At 34.3% G+C, this 17,401-nt stretch overlaps 1 pseudogene; it reads left to right on the forward strand.

Moving 5' to 3' along the window:
* The first annotated feature begins 473 nt into the window (after positions 1-473).
* LOC149574856 (shikimate O-hydroxycinnamoyltransferase pseudogene) lies at positions 474-13,401 on the forward strand (annotated as a pseudogene).
* The last annotated feature ends 4,000 nt before the right edge of the window (positions 13,402-17,401 follow it).

A 17,401-nucleotide genomic window follows, 5' to 3' on the forward strand; every position in this document is an offset into this window, starting at 1 on the left:
CAAATCTAGTTTTGGTCAGTGTGGAAGAACTACAAAAGGTTGTAGCATATATAACAAAGGATAAGGTGAATCCACAAGAACCACCTTCTCACATCCCTACAGCCACAAGTGGACAACTAATAGTGCAAATAGCAATAGAAACATCTGCAAAGGTTGATTCTATAGTTCAAGTATTGATGATTAAACAAAAGACACAGAGTACAGAGGAGAAAGAGCCTACAAGGGAGAAAATAGGATAGATAGATACATCTATATCTATAGCACAAGTACAAGGTGTAGTTGCATAGATCATAATAATTGATAAGGAAAGATATGAAGAGGGCAAGGGAATTCCTAAGGAGAAGGAGCAAGAAGTAATACAAACATTGGTAAATTTTCCTACAACAAGGACTCCAATAATGCTTCAAAAGTTTACCATTGTTGCCATGTCATTGCAAATATCTACACTAGGCTCAAGCTCAACAAGAGTAGCAATGGTACTTCACTATGGAGACCCTGCATTAGAAGATGACATAGTCATCCCCAAGTATGACTATGAAACTATGAACATCGATCAAATCAATGAAGTACAAGAGGCACTAGAGAGCAAAAAGAAGCAAGAGATACTTAGGAGCAAGTATAAATAGAGTCAAGCATTGATTGAAATAAAGGACATCTTTCTAGATGCCTTCAACTTGCAAACACCTAATGAAACAAGGCCAATTATGGAACAACTTTCAAATATAGTGGACTAGGTGCAAAATGAAGACCTTGATACAAATGCCAAACTACTAGAATGGTTAGAAAGGAAATTTTAGTTGAAGTTAAATGAGAAAATCTCTATTGAAATTGCACTTTCACAAGTTGAACTAGCTAAAAAAGTTGAAAAAGTGAAGAAAGTACTCAAGAACATTTTCTCATTGTACACAAAGCTATGTGATCCTTTCATCTTCACACAGAAAACTAGCCAGAGTATTATGTGCTTGGAAAAAGACTTGAAGTTATCTGCTATGCAACTACCAAGAGATCTAGCTCAAAGTGAGAAGCATTTTCACACTACACTTCACACTCAAAAGGAACTAGTTGTGTTAATAGTAGATGAGGCAAATACAAAGGCCAAACTAATCCAGATACAATCTGTCGTAACCCCACACATCAAAATTTTGCAAAAAGAACTAGCCTATGCTAAAAATGTATTACAGAAAGACCCCAATCTTTCCACATTAGATGGCTTACTTCACCTTGCAGTAGATTCAACCATCCAGATTAAATCACTGGAAGTAGCACTACAAAACTAGAATGTTTCTCGAGGATAGTAATGGAGGTAAAAAGATCCTTTTTGGAAAAATATTCAATTAATGTATAGACCCCTTTGACATAAGTGTCATCAATGGGGGAGATAAATTTTGAGGGGGAGAAATAAAAAAGCCAAAAGGAAACTATAACTACAAGGGAAGATATGTGAAAAGGGGAGTTAGAATAGAATAGATAGAGAAAGAATGATAAGGCAAGGCATAGATAAAGAGTATCAAAATCAACATGAGACAAATCTAGCATGAGAAGTTTTAGATATAGCAAAGGCACATCAACTTAGGGGGAGTTACAAATTTTGAGGTATAAATTCCTTCACAAAATTTTGAACAATTTTGAAGTTTTGTATATATGCCAAATAGAATGTATATTATACTCAAAAAGATTAGATTCATCATGTATAATTAAGTGTTTTTGACACTCATGTCAAAGGGGGAGATTGTTGATCTCATATTGGTTTTGATAATTGAGTGTCAACACACTTAAGAAACTTTCTACATTGATGTCAAGTATAATATAGATGTTGAGTTACAATATGTGCCAAGCCAAAAATTCAATATGTACTGAGTCATTTAGATGATGAGTAGATAGATAGTGTTGAGCAAGTTTTAACTACTAAGTGACTAATAGATGTTGAGCCAGTATATGTGTTGAGTAAACTATAGGTGTTGAGCAAGACACAATTTCTATATGTGTTGAGCATTAGTAATCAGTAAGTGTCAAGTAACATAGAATTAGCATAAGAGTTTGTGCCCTCACAAACTAAGATGTAAACTATTTTTGAGCTAGCATATGATAAATCTCAAAGGATTAAAAGATAAGATCGAATCTATTTGATTCCCTATGTAATCAACATGCAACTAATTAGAAAAATGGAAATATTTGAGTGACAAAGATGGATGAATCTCAATCATAGATTAATACCTATCCCTAAGTCATGAAACCTTTTTAAGGAGCTCAAAACCCCATAATTCAATAATGTATGAGAGAGTATGCGAGAAGAGAATGCATGCAAGGAGAGAATACTAGTGAAGTTTGAAGGAAGTGAAAGGGATGAAATGTCTTAGAAGGACAGCATTGAAGTATTAGTTAGTAGAACAATGAATCAAGATCATACAGAATCATATCAGATCAAAGAGGATCAGATCAAAATGAACTAAACATTGATCTAAAATCAGCAATTGAAGAATGTAAGTGATTAGGTTAACACATTCTACTATCCTTTCTAGCTATTGTATTAGGAGAATGAAAATCCTATGAAGATAGGTTGGTTTAATAGCCATTTTGTAAATCCTTTAACAAGGTGACATTCCAAGTGAATGTTTTGTAAATCCTTTAGAAAGGTACACTTCTAACAAGGTGTTGGAGCCTTTAATAGGGTAGGCCTCTCATAGCGCAGACCATTGTTGATGGTCAAACTTTGTAACATTGATAAGTTGCATATTGTTGTAGTGATAAGTTGTGGGTGTCATCCCCACCCCAATTTTACATTCTCATTTAGGAGGGTTTCTAGGTGATAAAATGTTATGTTATCTAATTTCATGCATGCCTTTACTTTCATGTTAATTAGAAATGTTACATGCATGCATTGATTTCAGCTTAAAGTTTTATAGCTTAAAGTTTTATACTTCTGATTCACCCCCCCTCTCAGAAGTATACTTCCTACTTGTAAATTCCAACACTTTTTTTCAAGGGGACATGTTCTAGTTTCTCCCCTTCTTCCTCATCTTCCACCTCAGGGATGGTTTCAGGCACTTGAGGTGATGGAGTGCTCTTTTTCTTCAACCCCTCCTCTTTTCCCCTACCATTGTCATCTTAGTTCTTGCCTTTTTAGGTACTAATAGAGAGATTTATGTTGTAGGGTCCTTAGGTGTTGGTTCTTCCTCTTCTATTGCTTGATCCTCTTCCTACTCAAGTTGGGCTTCTTCTCCTTGGGTAGTTGGATTTTCCTAAGTCTCTTCCTCTTGATACCTTACCCAAGAGACCCTCTTTCTCTTCTTTCTTTTTACCCTTTCTTTCTAAAAGTAATCTACCTCCCTCTCATGTTTATGTACCATTTTTGGCCTCACTGTTGACTTCATAGGGTAGCTAAGCATAGTAATTTTGGTTCATTTACCCTTTTTGGGTTGACCTATGGCTTGAAGAGTTGGATCTTGAGGAACTAGATCTAGATGGAAAGGTTTTATGACCTATTCCCTAGTTAATTTGACAATATGTCAAGCCTGATGATTAATACCATCATTTTTCACTCACCCAATGTCCACATTCATAATGGGCATGTAGTATTGTTAGAAATAGATAATACTGACAAGGTGGAATGAATCAATATTTTCAATCTTTTTGCCCACAACTGGATATTATTAATTACTTCAATACATGCATAAGGAAGTAAACCAATAATGCTAAATAGTATAAACAACCATACATAAAGAGAGCTCATAACACCATATTTTGTTAATTAGGGAAACCCTAGCCAAGGGAAAACCCTGGTGTGGATAAAACCCACAAGATGATTCACTATATAAAGAATTTGGTTAAGGAACCCTATTAGGAGTCTATGAAGACTGTATAGTGTCTTGAGTCCCTATTAGGAGATTAGGCCTTGTTAGAAGCCTCAACCTTGTTAGGAGTTTCTTCAACCCTGTTGGGATTTGGTGGATCATATAAAAATGTGTGCAAGAAGAGCCCACTACCCTAACATGAAACTATACAATTGAGTTCTTCAAGGGAATAGATATACATGCAATACTGGACCACTTGTTGTACTTCACAATACTTTTGGTTGTTAGTTCTTCATACAAGGAGTGACTGTGCATATATCAGTTTGCATCATATCTCGCATTATCACATCACATAACATTACTTTGCACCACATATCATAACATCACATTCCCTCTAACTTTGCAATTGAAGTTCTTTACTTATATCAATCATATTAATAAATTCTTCCTTAGTCAACTCATATATCATCCTTAGAGGTGGCTCATCAAGTTTTAAAAATTGAAACAATTCTTCAAGTCGTACAGCTCAATCTATTGACTTGATTTGTTCTACACTGTGAAGTAACTACATAGGTATTTCCTTCATCACTTGAACTTGGTTTCTTGTATGAACATGTGTACTAGTATGCATCATCAAAGTGACATTATGCTTCTATGGTTAACTACATAAGAGAATATTCTAAGGGAATATTCTACAATCAATAAATCTCATCATGTTGTTGTAACATTGTCCAATACTTAGACAATTTTCCTTCACAAATAATCATAATTAAAATTCAAAACATATGTTGCCATAAATGACAACCACATATCTCACCTAATTTGATTGATTGGTCATATTACTAATAAGTATATTGTGTCCCTATTATATAAGCAATCCAGGACTTCGAGGGCATCCTTGTTCCATACCTTGAGAGGTATCTCTATGTTAAGAAATTTTTTAGCAATTTTAGACTAAATCTATAGAATACTCTAATTCAAACATCGTAGTCATCTACAGTATTCATCTAATGATATTTTGGTGCCACTTCAGGCACAAATTTCTTTCCCACCAAATGTTGCACCATGGTGATATTTTAAAATATGGGTGAGGTGACTGGTAATCATCAAGAGGATATTGATCCCATTTTGAATCAAATGTAGCAATGTCATACTTCTATTTAACTTTGAAATCCCCAATGGTGATTGACCACACCCAAGTCTTATTATGTTGCTTCCTCACCCTATCATAAGAAGAAGTTAATTGCCTTGTTGCATCCAATAGCAGTAGCCTATCTGATGGATATCATGGGAGTTTCTTCAGGAATAGGAGAGTACCAGCTATCTAGATATAAGTAAATGTCTTGAATTGGATGTAATAAGATCCAATTTTTTTTATTTGTGTTGTTGCTTCTACTAATATTCTATTGGAAAAATATTGTTTGATGTAGCAAATGATGGAAAATATGAACCCATCATTGACCACCCTATATTCAGAACTTTATAGGGGGAGTTTCTTCTTAATCAATTGGGGATAAACTATGTATGGCCAGGCATTTGCATCTTGTATACTTTCTTTCCTGTACAACCCTAGGTAGTTAGTTGGTCTTGTTGCTAAAAGATACACCATATAAGAGGTCATATAAAAGTGGGGGTCATTATTTACTAAGATTAGTTGCTCATCCATATTATCATTTAGTATAATAGCCCAATCAATTGGCATATTCCCCCTTCTAGTTTTTTTTATGAAGTGCACCATCCATGTTTCTAGATGATTGGTTGCAGGAAGGCCCATGGGTCTACTCGAAAGAAAAATTGAGTACCCAATATCATCTATAATATAGCCTCAGGTGCTGCCCACTTTTCCACTTCTCTTGCCTAAAGGTGTTCTATCAATTAGGTACTTCCCTTGTACCAACTCCTTGGCTTTTGACTCATTCTCCATGTACCATCTATCTATTTCATCATAGGTGATTTGCAAGTATTGATCTACTTGTGGAACATGGAAAACCTTCTCAATGATCTCAGATCTAATGTCCAAGACTATCTCTCTAGTCCACTCTTGACTACTTTCTCTTCTAGCACATAATGGTGTGCTAAAGTCATATGATCAGTTCTAATGATTAAACTAACACCAAATGAGAATCAATGTTTACCAAACCCCTTTGGATCAATCTTGACATCATGGTTGACCTCTATTTGGACTTGTTACACAATAATAGGAAAGTGTTCCAATCAATATACCCCAGCTCAGTGTCTCGGATCTCAAAATGCTTATCTTGAAATTGGGATTTCTTTGGAGCTCCTTGATACTTGAAGGCAATTGGTTTTACTGCAATCTTCATAGCCATGGAGGATGAAGATGATGCCATTATATCTACAAAAAAGAGAGATATTAGTATTATTGAAGTTGAAAACATATGACTACCCTAAAGTGTGACTCAAACTGATAGAAGACAAACAAAAATAGAAGAAATTGGTTGAAATCCCCTAATTATGCCTAAAATATGCATATGTACACATTGCACACCTAGCACACCTATGGATGTGTGCAAGGTGCACATATGCACACCTTGTTAAGAATAATCTCCTGATTAGTGGAAGGTGTGTAGTTATTTACTTAGCAAATGTGTGTATGTGTGTAACTACGCACTTTACTTGTGTTAAAGTCATAATCATGTGGGGGCTTGTGTTTATGCACACCTAATGGAGGTGCACACATGTGCATATTTTTACATGCACATCCCTAGTAGTTGTGTTTTTACCTTCAAGTAGGTAGATGCCCTTTTGAGGTGGATTGGAGGAGTGAAGCTATGGAGGGTGTGAAAGTGCAGTGTTTGGTTGTTGAAAGAAGATGAGTGAGGATGAATTTAAGGGGGGGTTCAATTTAGAAGCATAAGCCTTCATAGTGCACACCTCCAAGAACATGCACACCTCCAAGAACATGTACACATCCTAAACTAGATGTGGGTGTAAAAATATACACTCAGCGCACATATGCATGTGTGTATGGTGAGATAGTGCACAATTGTGCACTTTTTGTACAATGAAGCAAAAAATTGAATTTCCAACCCTCAAACATGACATGAACTTTCTTGACCAAGGACCAAGGACTAATCTAGACCTATAGGAAGATCCTAATTGATCAAGGCACTTGACCAAGTATTTTGAGAGGGATCTTAAAAGGGGGGGTTCCCATTTTGGACGAGAAAAATGGGGCATGCCTTGTGAAACCACAACAAGTCTGTTCAACATTTCAATGAATTCCTTTCTAGATTTCTACTCATTCTTTAGTTTATCATCTTAAAATTTTGTAATCTCCAATTCCTTTCTTGCAATCTAAAGATCTTTAGTTAGTAACTGATTAACCATGTCAAATTGATTATGATTCATATTATGTACCTCTTTGATCCTTTCATCAATTCTTCTAGTCATCTATTTTTTATCTTCATCTACCATTACTTTGTCTTCTTCATCATTTTCTCTATCTTCCTCAACCATTTTATTTTGTTTAGTGACTTCACATAGTCTTACTACTTGTATCTCATGTTCTCTTTTCAATGATCTTACTTCTTCGTATAGAATATTTTTCTTCTCCAAAAAATCTTTTATTGTTGCATCAAAATCACTAGATCTTCCTTCATCAAAAAACTATTCAATAGTTTCTTCTTTGTATTGTGTGTCATTTTTTTTGAATTTCCATCTCTTTCCTTCTCTTCAAGGATTTCTTCAATGTCTTCTTTGTAGTCTTAACTTTTTCAAATGCCAATAGAACATCAATCTTCTAATTCTCAATGATCTTTCCTAGTTTCTAGGGTTCCATCTTCAATATATTGTACTCCTAAATGGTTATACTTTTTCCAAGAGTACCTAGCTCTTATAACAATTGTTGGAAATCTCATAGGAAGAGTAAGATGCTAAGAGGGGGGTGAATCAATATCTATGAAACTTTAATACTTCAAACTTGAATCATATTTGATGTCTTCACATTAACCCTCATCAAACCTTAATCTTATATCAATGGAATCATGTATTGCAATATAACATCATATCTAATATTGTATTGCATGAATAAAACTCACAAACAAATAACACATTTGACACAAATATTTGGTAACATAAAAACCCTCCAAGGTGAAGGCAAAGTTGTGATGGGGATGACACCCACAAAATCCTCACTACTGCACCAATAAAGTGTGCATGTTAAGGATACAATGTTTGATCACTTCTAATGATCAACCCTATGAGGGGTTTTCCCTATTAAAGGCTTACAATAATATTAGGTCTACCTTGATTAAAGGATTTTTCATCACAACTAAGTGAGAAATTTGTTAGGAGATTTACAAAGGTCTGTTAAAGCCACTCTATTAAGAGATTTAAACCTTGAAACACCTATTAAAATTTATCAATACCTAATCATTTTTTGTGCACTTCAATTTTGATGTGAAATCTCCTCTATTCAATTTATTATCACCTCTTTGTGACTGATCTTCAATAACTTTTCTCATAACTGTTCACTTCGTTGCTCTATTGCTTTGCCTAATTCACCTTCAACTTCACATGCATTCAAACTCTTAATCACATGTGTTTTTCATGAGAGAACTTGGTCTACCAACCCTTTTTGAATAATTTTTTAGTGAAGCTTCTAGATCCATATCAATGATCTAGATTCATCCCTTTTTCTACATAGTCCTTAAAAATTTTTGATTTGTGGATTTCCTTACATAGGGATTAATGATCCTCTATTGGATGCATAATCAACTCCTTGATTAGCTCCTCAATCTTTAAAATATGCTTCCAACTCAATAAAAATGGTTTACATAGGACTCACTGCCATTACAAACAAATATATCAAATTGTATTACTCAAAAAAAAACCTTACTAGCACTCGGTCCAAACTGACTCATCCTATTGTCATTCGGCCTTAACTATATTCAGCATACACTACTTTTCTCAGCCTCTCTATCACTTAGCTTTTGTGACTTACTGAAAAAATTAGTAATCACTAGAGTACTTGGTGACCTCTAGCTTGCTCAAAAACAACTACTAAGCTTCTGATTAAAATATGTAGAATTATTTAGTACATGGCTCAACCTATATAGGATGGCTTGGTCATAGTGATGACTGACCAATCCTTCTTTTTGAATAACTAAGTGTTTGACACTAATAGAAAACTTTGTCTTAGGGATCAACAACTAATGTAAATTGTGTTGAAAATAGATTGATACAAGTATGATTAATGTGTTTCAATCATTTTTTTGTCATTGATGTCAAGCCTACTACTTGTTGGTAAGACAATTTCTTATATAATTTGAGTACTATCATTTTTTTCATTGATGAAGAGGATTTGATCAAATGAGGTAACAATATAACCTAAAGTAAAGGTTGAGTTATGATATGGAAAAGGAGTACAAAGATCAGTTAAGACAATTGGATTATAGTTCATTAATAATCTACTGAAGGTTGCAAAGGATGGTTACACTAATTAAGTTCAGAAGAATAAGTTTTAAAAAGTATGTCTACCAAGCTTAACAATCTACATAGTAGGTGCCAAGAAAATATAGTGTAAGCCATGCAAAAAATTAGTTGGAGTCAAGCAAAGTCAATTTTAGTGTAATCCAAGTGAGGCAGTGTAAGCCAAGTAAAGTTTAGTTGATCTTGAGCACCAATAGACTTTAGTTTGTGCTAAGTGATTTGATAGTGGATGTCGAGCAATGCAGTATGTGTCGAGCATCAGAAGCCAGTTAATGTTGAGTGTTAGCATTATGAGAAAGATCAAGAATTTGATGAATATAAGTTGACAAGTTTGATTTCTTTAAGTATGTGAACCATGTGGAAGATAGGGTTGATGAGCTAGTGGCATAGAATTCATAGTGAACCATTTTGAGGTGAATTCAAAGAGAATTGAAGGAGAATTTTTTAGAAGGAAATGAAATGAAATAATGGGTAGATTCATTGAATCCTACCTAATCTAACCTAATCCTAAAATAAAAGATGGAGGATGAATGAAAAAATCTATATATAGAGATGGGTGGTCAGAAGAAAAGGTTGTCATGTGTGAGAACCTAAGGAAGACAAGGAGTCTATAGTACTACTTCATTTAGTGACCTAAGAGAAGAGAGTGCATTAGCAAGAAAAGAAAGAAGGCTTAAGGGTATGGATGCTTGAAGGGTGAACAAGTTGTCAGAGCTTAAGTGTGTGAAAGCCAAGCAGAATGGAGGACTGAAATAGAGATCTATAATCTACAAGTGTATTGTAAGTTATTATCAGATCAAACCTTACTATTACTTTTTTAATCATTGTATCAATCTAAGATAAATCCTTTGGATTAAGGTTGACCTAACAATCATTTGTAAATTCTTTAATCGGGTGACATTCCAAGTGAATGATATAAATTCCTCTAACAAGGCTCACTTCTAACAGGGTGATTGAAATCCTTTAACCAAGTCACATTTCATAGTGTGCATTGTAACCCTTAACAGGGTTGGCATTTCACAAGGCATCACTTTAGAAGAGTGAGAATGAGTAGCATGTTACTGGTGGTTTTCCCTAAATTGGGTTTCCATGTTAAATCATTATGTCAAATGTGTTATTGAATCTATTATGTTTCGTGTTTAAATTTTTGCAAATTTGATTTGATAGTAACCTACAAGTTTAAAGTGAATGTATGATCTAATGGATGCATGCATGATAAAATGTTTTATGGATATGGGTTCACTAAGTTGTGAGAATTTTTAATCGTACATTTGGACCTTGGATAACTGATTCACCCCCCCACCCCCCCCCCCCCCCCTAGTTATTCCAAATAAATAAAACAAATTTTACATGCAAGGTGTTGGGACTCAAAATTGAAGCCCCGATTTTGAGTACCATTAAAAAATTTAGCCCTATAAGCACTTTTTAATGCATGTGTACTCGATTGTTCTTGTGTGGCCTAAGAGGCATTTAATATTTCTAATACCTTCCATTCAGTATATCCACTCATCCCATGAAGATAAATTGCCATTTTGAGCCACTTAGTGAAGTCTTGTTTTGAGCAATTTCCAAATCTACATTTTTGCCTGTGTCAAACAATGATAGGAGGTTGTGTTTGCAATTGAATATCTTGCACCCAGTAATGTTTCATTACTCACCACTTTGGGACTGTTTAGAATCTATACCAGAGAGCCTATTTTTTAGATTTTGAGTCATTTTGAATCCATTTGACTAGTTTTTGAATCCCTCAAATTCGGTCATTTATTGTCATCATGCTAATGTGAATTGTTCAAAATTCTAGGAGGCATTGTTTGACTTGTTATAACTTTGACACAATTGACCAAAATGATAAAATTCCTTTTGCATTGAATTTTAGAAGTTAGATACTTTCAATGTTTCAATTTTGAGCTTATGATGAATCTATTTGATTAGTTATCGAACATGATTCCAAATGCAATTTGTAACTTTTTACTAGTGTCAATAAATGTAGATTGGTTAGTACCCCTATTCGTGTTGTCATAAGACCAAATCCATGATAGATGAGATCAAATGGATTGTATTTTTGTGTTGTACTCTAAAAATACTTTAAGTGTGCCAATTTTCAAATCTTAACCAATCCATCTGCACACTTTCCCAGGTCCATTCTGTTTGCAAAAAATGTTTTTTTGCCATTGTTTCTGATCTACAAATTTGAGTAGCCTACTTTGACCACTCGTCATTTGCATCCTATTATTCATCATGAGCCCTAATTTCATATTCATATTTTCCTCATGGAAGCAAACCAACATTCCAATTTTCTTATCTCCAAGTGTCAGTTTGTCCTATTTTTGGAGTCAATTCTGAACATGATTTGTAGTTTTCTGACATGTTTGCTTGCAGGCAGTTCTGAGAGGGAAACTTTGATAGTCAATATCTTTTGACTGAGAATTCATCATGAGACAATATTTGACAGAGTATGAGTGTAAAGAACAAAGAATTAGAATGTTCAATTTCAAAGCCCAGTTAAGTGTTTTTGTCATTTTTTAAAGTCGGTCAGAGGACCTCCTAGCACAAAGTTGACAATTCATAGATAGGTGTAAAATGAGTTGCAATTTTGTTTCCAGTGGTGGAATTTTTTTCAAATCAATGCTAAAGGGTGAATGAGCCTATTTAAAGTTTTAGGTGTTTGAATTCAAAAAAAATTATAGTCAAACCCACTCTGGTGCCCGATTGACTCCAAGTTGATAAAGTACTTTATGAGCTTGAAAATGTCATAACAATGTTTTAATGTTTCCAATTATTTGCTCCATTGAGTAAATTATTACTATAAATTTAATGGATTAATGGATACAATTGTTATTGCATGGGATTTAAGCACAACATTGGCTATCGAGACAATGAAGGACCATTAATTACAAGTTACCGATATTACTTTGGATGATCGAGGGGACTAGTCAAGGAATCCAAAAGGGAGTTATAGGTACAAGGGTTGCATATTATCTTCAAGGATTGTGGATGAAAAAAAAGGGGCCTTTATTTGCTACTATCTTTATTCCATTGACTAGGGTAATTATAGCAGTCATGGACTTCATTATTCTTCATCAGAGAATCTACATGGGCAGATTTCCTAGAGGTGGATATAAATATAACTGTGAAGATTTTGTCACTAGTGCAGCCTACACAACCCACTCCACAAAGGGATCTATGGAACTCTAATGTGGACCTGGTGGTTCCAAGAATACACACTACTAGTGTTTATTTCTATAAACCCGATGGTAGTCTAGACTTCTTTTCAATCGAGATTCTGAAGGAAGCTCTGAGTAAGGTGTTGGTCCCCTTCTATCCCATGGTTGGCTGACTCAAGAGAGACCCAAATGGGTGTATTGAAATTAGTTGAAATAGGAAAGGGGTTCTTCTTGTAGAGGCTGTCACAGATTTTGTGATTAAAGATTTTGGGGATTTCATGCCTACAATGGAGCTCAACCAACTCATTCCAAAGGTTAACTATATAGAAGACATTTTTGCATATCCTTTTCTTGTACTTCAAGTAACCTTCTTCAAATGTGGAGGAGTGTCATTAGGTGTAGGAATATAACATCATGCAACGGATGGTTATGCTAGTTTATATTTCATCAACACCTAGTCTGATGTAGCCCAAGGGCTAGACATTACTCTTCCACCATTCATAGATAGAACTTTGTTAAGAGCCAAAAACCCCCCAACTCCAAAATTTCATCATGTAGAGTATCAACCCCCTCCATCCCTAAAGAATCAAAATGATTTTCTGAAGAGAAATAAAAATAATTTCTCAGTTGGGATCTTCAAGATCACCAAAGAACAAATGGAAAGACTTAAAGGAAAGGAAAAAGAAAATGGAAACAAAGTGGCCTATAATAAATATGAAATGCTCTCTGGACATGTTTGGAGGAGTGCTTGTAAAGCAAGAAATCTTGGAGATGACCAAGAAACCAAATTGTACATTGCAATAGATGGCCAAAGTAGGCTTCGACCATTGCTTCCCCCTGGTTATTTTGGTAATTGTATTTTCACCATGACACCCATTGTTGTTTCAGGGGATCTTGTTTCAAAGCCCCTCTATTATTTAGCAAGTAGAATTCATGAAGACTTAGGGAGTCCAGAGAGAATGTGTGGGATGCCAAAGTCCTCTTGTGAATAGATGAAGGAAGCATGAGGGAACAATCTTGGCTATTTATCCACATTCACTGTGAAGAGGCATTTTGTACTATTAATATACTCCAACACTCAGCATGCTTAGTGTCTAATAAGATGGGATTTTGGAAGCACAAGCCCGCATGGTGGACCCAAGCCGGCCGGGAATGAAGAGTAAAATTTTGAACCAAAATATACATGCCCAAGAATGATGATGTGGAGATCCATAGATGAATTGGAAATTGACACATGTCAAGATATATTTCAATCTGGCATGGATTCCAAGGTGTTAACGTGGCATAGTGTTCCACATGTCATGAAGGTGCATTCCTACATGTGATGTGGTAGCTACTGATGATGCATGCAGGGAAGCAACTAGCTGACACGTATCAATAGGCCTCAGTCACAGTTGATGTGGCAGGTCTGATATGGGTGCTCTAGATTTTTCCATGTGGTGAGATTCGATGGTTGGTGCTTTCCCATAATATGGATTTGCTCAGAAGATAAGCAAAGTGGGAAAGCACCAAGTCGCCACATGGCAGTGGGCCTGACTTGTGGTGACATGGCAGGTGCAAATTTTGGACCAATAATAGAGTGCCACATGGTGATGATGTGGTAGGTGACATGACATGGTAGATGATGTAACAGTCTAAGAGCTAATCAAAGGTTGCCATGTGGCAGCCTGATCAAAGAGGGTTGACCCGAAATCCATAGGTAGGGCCAAAATTCAAAAAAAAAAAAAATTTAAATGGTTTTAAATATTTTTCAAAAAAAAGACACGTACTGAGATATTTAAATCTAAAAAAGGTTTATCATAAAATTTAAACTTTAGGAATTTTTAATTTTTTGAAAAAATAAGTTGTAGACCAAAGCCATAGTAGGGGGTACATTTTTCAAACTAAGATTTTGGGAGCTCCCAATAAGCGAATATAGGCATATTATATATCACTAGAACTAGGAGAAGATGAACTTTCCAATTCCAGAGTTTTTTTTGCATAGGAATTCATCTGTTCAGGTTATTCAAGCTTTTCTCCCAGATTCTCAACTTGCAACTACATTTAGATATTGAAGTCCAAATGTGTTTTCTAGCAGTGAAATAGGTTGAATGTGGGTAAAACATGGTAAAAATATAGTTAGGGTCAAGTTTGATCACCTTCAAATCAAATAGATCAAGATTTTTACCAACATTTCATGATGCAGCTCAGATATTTTGGTGACACAAGGGTTTTCATCATTTGTCTGAGATATTTTCAAGTTTGTTGCAGAATAATGATGAAAACTAAATCAAATTTTAGGGGTAGAAAGAGGAAAGAGGTTTTACAACTACAAAGGATGGAATTTCAAGTGGACACATGTTTTCTTTAGATCAGATCTGGGAATTCATTCCTTGTCTATATTTTCTTCTTTCTCATCCATCATAAGGGTTGGAAATTTTCAATGTGAGACCTCATTGTTAGTTCTAGTTTGTCTATGAGACCATATTGTTGGATCCAGAACTGTGATTCCACCATTATTCTTTAGCATATTTTTCTTGTATGAACAACAATAGTGGATATGATAAAGCTAGTTATGATATGTTAGGTGCTTTTTATGTTTTTATTTTCATGCATCTGAATGTATAGTTTCAAAGAAATGAATACAATGAGCAAGAATCTCTTTGTTTCATTATGATTCTCATCTCCAATCTCTGTAATTTGCAATCTTATGTGGTTTAAGGACAAAGAACTAAGACCCATTTGCAACCCTTTAAGGTTGTATGTTTGATATGTTTTGTTGTTGGAACAAAGGGCCAAGTAAATGCTTGATGTATTTGACACGATTGTTGGTTATTTTGAGAAGGATACTTCATAATAATGAGGTCTTTATGAACATCAATGTCTAATTCACAAAGTGATAAGATAGATATGATATCTAGGTGTACAGAACATGTCATTGATATCATAGATGTATGTGTTTGATTCATGGAATTGCCTAATAGATAAGGCATTGATCAACTACAAGATCATTTGTTCTTACTACTACATATTTTGGGATTATGTTGAAATCAACATCATTAATCAAATGTATTTCCCTTTAATGTTGAAGAACTAAAAAGGATACCCTCACTTAGCTTAGCAATTTCTTATGTCATGTTATTAGCTATTCCATGTTTGAGATCTGTGTATAAGTGTTAGAAGATTAAGGGTTTCATCTGTTGTTAATAGATTCAAGAATATGTTCAGCAATGGTACCATATAAGTGAATTTGAAGTACACCCACCTAGGTTTTGCAAAGCCTAAAGTAGAAGAAGGGTCTAGCCTTATAGTTCACCTGGTGTCTAAAATGGTATGTTGAAGGTGGGAGTTAGTTGACCCTAGATGTACCTTATTCTCATCGATGTAATTTGAAACTGTCTTTGTTTCAAAACACCAACACAAGGTACAAGGATAAATACTAGGTTTTATAAGTTTCACATTTGAACTTATAATGACCTTTAGAATTGTTGTCAAAGGGAGAGAGTATCAATAGTATACTGGGGGAGAAGTATAACAAGAAATAACAGTAAAATAATTTTATGTCCAAAAGAGGAGAGAAACAAGCAAAGTGGAGAGTAGATGACTTAGAGGAAGAGAATCTATAAAGAATGATGAAGATAATATCCTAAGGGGGAGAAATGTTGAAAAAGATTGATGTTGTTGAAGATACACACTTGGTACACCTATTGAGGAATTCTAATGTTGAGAACCTAATAATGAAAACAAAGAAATGAAAAGTCATATTGTTTTCAATGTGAACATTTTATTATCATATGTAATTTTTTGTAATGTAAAATTATATGTTATGTGTTTCCATCAATGCCAAAGGGGTAGATTGTTATCTCCAATTGATGATGTAACTAAGAATGCTATGAATGTATGTAAAAGAGTCATATCAATTGTTCAGTTGCCATTGATGTCAAGTCTTATTTTATTAGACATCATTCTAATTTAGTAGAATGTCGTATCATTTGATTGATGAAGAGAATTTGATATGACACAATGTGCATAATTAGAGTTGCGTACTTCTATATTGTCAACATGACAGATCAAAAAGGTGTGCAATCTCGTAAGTGTCTCATAAAAATAAATAAAATAATGAAAAATAATAAAATAATGCACTAACCTAAGTAAACTTAAGTAAAGTGTAAATAGTAAATATCTATTTACACCAACAGTAAGTATGGTATTAAATAGGTACTTGAATGAGTTGGATAGTGGTAATGTAATGTTGATTTGATTATTTTACAATCAAACAATATTGTAATGAGCTATATAAGCTACACCAAATGACAAAAAGGTCGAGCAGTTGCAAAAGAAAAGTAGAAAGTTTAGTATTAATCGAGTATGTTTAGTATTGATCAATTGATGTTTTACCCAAGTAAAGTTTTATGTCCATAGAGTAACAAAAAGAAGAAAAAGTTTGTGAAGATGGAATCTGAGGCAAACTTTTCATGGAAATAAAGAATGTTTGAGAAGTTCAAAGGAATGAGTCAAAGCTTGTTACAACATCTATGAGTGGAAAACTATAATGAAGATTTGATTATGGAGATTGAAGAAGGATAAGGATGAGCACAAAGTTCTATGAAAGTTCTATTTTGTAAGTGACTAAATGAAATGAATCTAAGATTGATGATTGTGATTAAGAAATAATAATTAGAATAATATAGAAGCATAGAGACTACTATATATGGAGAAGTGAGACTAATTTTTTGGTTGTTGATGCTATTGATCGTTATTGTTAAGTTGGTGATTCTATGAAGTTGAAGAAGAAAGAAGAGAAAGATAAATCGAGAAAAGAAAAAAGGTCATCAAATTAGAGTTAAAGTAAAAGGAGTGAATCACACAATAAAGATATTAGAGAAAAGAGATTAGAAAGAGATCTAAACAAGAAAGGTAGTGCTAAACCTAACAAATCAATTTATAGTGTTACTTTCTTACTATTGTCACAAAATTTTGCACCCTTGCCTGAAGTTTTTACCTAAGGACAAC

Source organism: Cupressus sempervirens, chromosome 2 (assembly GCF_028749045.1).
Source record: "Cupressus sempervirens isolate cs-2001-9-10 chromosome 2, ASM2874904v1, whole genome shotgun sequence".
Lineage (NCBI taxonomy): Eukaryota > Viridiplantae > Streptophyta > Pinopsida > Cupressales > Cupressaceae > Cupressus > Cupressus sempervirens.